The following is a 4,125-nucleotide window of genomic DNA, read 5'->3' on the forward strand; positions in this document are numbered from 1 at the left end:
AAAAAAAAAAAAAAAAAAAAAAAAAAAAAACAAATCTCATATAACTAAGCTCCTTATGGAGGCAGCAACCAATAGGTAAAGTTTGAATTGACACAAAAAGAGCCACAAATAATAGGCACAAATTAATGAGGACTGGATTGTGATATTATAATGGCTCTTTCTCTTTAAAATTGCCCAAAGACTGCTATTCTTTCACCACACTTAAGCTGTTGTTGGACTGGCACTTAAAGTGTCTCTTTTAACATTGTCCAACAGTGAAAAAATTTTCCACACTTCCTGGCAAACAAGAATCGTAGCCTGCCTTCTCTATGTGGCTTTTGTAACTTGGGAAGCTGCTGTCTGCTAAGAGTAGATATTCCAATAAGCTACAAAGGTTGTCATCACTCTACTAACATGCCAGTTTCATTTACAGATGCTCTTCCACTGCGATGGGGTTGTGTCCTGACGCAGTCAATGCAGACAGAAAGCATTGGCCCCATGATAAAACGGCTCATTGGAACCAAAGCTCTTGGCTGGTGCTCAGTATGGTGAGAGAGAATAACATGGTATACTGGGGGCTTGGTGAAAGATTGAAGTTCAGAACTTGAAGTATGGCTTCTACTGAATATCTGTAACTTTTCCACCATAGAAAGGGAAAAATCACAATCTAAAGCACCATTATATGGGAGAGAATCTGTGGCTTTATTTATCCATTTCACCCAATTGTTGGAGCACTATAGACTATAAACTTTGGGGTGGAGAACACTGATTTATTTCTCAAGTAAATTTTATATCAGTGATTAGAGTATGATTAAACTAGACATTGTATTAAGCATTCCAACAAGATTTTAGTTAGTGGAAGTCTCAAGAAGACTACCCCTCCTCTGTGAAGATCACTACAGAGGCTTCCGTCATCTGGTTTACATTTTATCCTGCAAAAAGATAACTGAATTTAACTTATTCCTTTGGAAAGAACATGGATTACAAGAAAAAATGAAGTGATAACTCCTTTGAAAGTAACAATACTATTATTAAAATAATCAGTAAATTGTATTGAGAATTTATCGTTATTTAGACTTTTATATGCTTTATCTCATTTACCAGTGATTGTGATGAATGTAACAAATTTAAATTGCTGCTAGTATGAGTAAATGAAATGAGAAATTTGTTTTTATTATCCATGTCTACATTATATATAAAATGTATTTGTTTTAGTTCTGTATTTGTCAAAAATATACCCAGGACTTAATGACAAGTATTCTCCAGATATGAAGAACTTCACATCTCTTTATTTCTCTTTACTATAAGTTTATTTACAATTTTTTTTAAATTTTGAAAGATATTTCATATTGTAAAACTATAAAATTGTATTGCTTTTGACCTAAAAATTTTTTCTTTGCTCAAAATAACATGGAACTACCCATTTATGGGGTGGTATCTGGTGTCAGATATTATATTATTGATACTACATATTTGCCTTCATAACTCATAGCCAAATACACAATTTATTTTCAGATACCTACAGTAACATTATCCTTTATTTAAATAATTTGCATCATTTCTTAAAATCTTATTTTGAGCTATCCTGATAAGGCTTATTTGTATAGGTCAGTTCCAATTTTAGAGGCAAGATTCTAGGAGAATAATATAAACACTTGAAAATAATGTAACCTAGGAAAATAATATAAACACATATATAAACGTTTCACAAATGTACCAACATTCTTTATAATGAAATAATTGAAACTTCATACTTCAATAGTTTAATATTTATACAATTTAAAATATGACCATGCTCACATGAAAGAATAGTTGAGAAAGGGCTTGTACATGTCTGCTGAGGACACACCTTGGATAGCAACCTGATAATGTCAAAACCTAGGGCACTTACACTTCGAAGCAGCAATTCCTCTTCACTATAACACTATGGGGGGCAAATGGGTGTAGCAAGATCACTTCTAGAGGTAACAATTCTTTCTGTCTTTGTCTCTGTCTTTCCTTTTTCCTTCTTCCTTCACTTTTTGCAGGAGTTAGGATTTGCATTTCTTCCCTGGAGGATTTAGTAAGGGAAGAAAGGAGGGAAAAAAAAAAGCCTTCAGAAGACAGATGTCTTCATGTTAGTGTCCTGGATGCAGAAAGCAAAGGAAAGGAGCTTTGGCTAGAAAGACTACCTGAGCTGGGAAGTAGGGCAGGCAGCCCCTCAGAGCATTTTGTGCTGTGCTCAAGGGAGGGGTTCTGATTGCTACTTGGGCTAGATAGTTTCTTCTTGCTCCCTGGTAAGTGGGAAACAGAGGATTTTTCAATCAACCTACAGCAAGACTTCCTGTTTTAAGTGCAGCACAGAAGCTGCTGACAAAGTATAGATGAGGATACTGTAAGAACAAAGTCAATTCATCCTTAATAATGGCCAGTGACCACACTGCTTCCACACTGAACTACCTCCCTAGGTTTAAATTTTTCTTTTTTTACTATGAGATAAGGTGTCTCTAAGTCACTGCTACTCAAACTTGTTTCAAACTGGTGATCCTCCTGCCTCAGCCTCTCAGTGCTGGGATTATAGGCAGGTGCCATATGCCCACCCTCACTAACTTCTTTACCAGTCTGCCTGTAATTAAATTGGTATGAAGGAAATATTCATCCACTTCTGAAATCCACAATTGCATCTACATGTGCTTATAGGAGAAACATCAAGGATCCTATATGCTCAGAAAAAAGGCTAGATGTGGGATTTAATGATTCTCTTGCTTGCTGTCTCACACATACATGCGCACATATACATGTACACACAAACATATATGCATGGGCATATGGCGTCATAAACACATATACAAGTACACATACAAACATGCACACAAACAGCCATACATATTAATAAATATACATAGGTGTACATACACATAAACACAAACATACACAATATATACACATAAAAACACAAATACATGTGTACATATAATACATACACATATCCACACATGCACAATATGCATACAGGATTTTTTGCTAAATTTTTAAAGTTCTTAGATTTATTCTAAAGTATATTTGTCATAATTTTATAATTTCCTAAACTAGTTGATAAATTGAAGCAATGTGAGAAAAGTTATTTCATGTTCACCCAAAATGGGAGCCTAACGTGTATTTTTATAAACATAATTTTAGAAATTATTCTTCTGTTACTCATTGTGTATAGATAAATACAGAGACTCTGAAAAAATACAATTAGGAAAAATTTTGTATGATAAAAAGTGTTACCCAAATATTAGTGGAAAATATTTCTTTTCTCACAGTTTGCATTTTGTTGAAACACACACGGATTTCATGAATTGGCTCTTTCTGCCCTCTGCTGCTCATTCCTCAAAATGCAGACAAAAATGTTTCAAGGGGAAATATTTGCCAACTTTTGACAACCTACGTGTCAGAATCACACTCTGATTTTCAAATACTTGAGGACCCTGAGAAATCACTTCCTTAATTTTCTCATTGTGAGTTTTCAACATGATCATGATGTCTTAATTACACAAATGCAAAAATCGACATCTGAAAAGAGAGTTCAGAAGCAGATCCACTAAATATTGCCAATTGTTCTCTACAAAGCTTTTCAAAGGCAATTTTTTTTTTTTTGGTTTTTCTCCGGTACCGGGAACCGAACTCACGACCTTGCGCTTGCCAGGCAGGCGTTTTTGTCGCTGAGCTAAATCCCCAGCCCCTCAAAAGCAATTTAACTGAGGAAGAAGAGTCTTCTCAGCAAATATGCAAAAAAGAAAAATAATTTGATCGATATACTTTGCCTATATATGTAGAAATTAACTGAAATAAATTATAGATTTAAATATTAAAACATAAAACTTCTGGAAGTAAATATAGGAGAAAAGAATTATGACTGTGAATTCAATCAAACGCTTTCTTTAAAAGAGAAGATTAAAAGTGTAATTAAATATAATTAAGAACTTCAATATTTTGAAAGGTCCTGTTAAAAAATTGAAAAAATAAGACAAATAACAGGATGAAATGTTAGTAAAACATAGTTTAATAATTATTTTTCAGAATTTATGACAAGCTTTTAAAATTCAATAGTGAAAGACAATAAAAAATGGAGCAAAAGATGGGAAAGGAAATGAGCATATGAAAAGATGCCCAGGAGCTCAA

This window comes from Chinchilla lanigera, unplaced genomic scaffold (genome assembly GCF_000276665.1).
Source record: "Chinchilla lanigera isolate Chin_1 unplaced genomic scaffold, ChiLan1.0 scaffold00028, whole genome shotgun sequence".
In the NCBI taxonomy this organism is placed as follows: domain Eukaryota; kingdom Metazoa; phylum Chordata; class Mammalia; order Rodentia; family Chinchillidae; genus Chinchilla; species Chinchilla lanigera.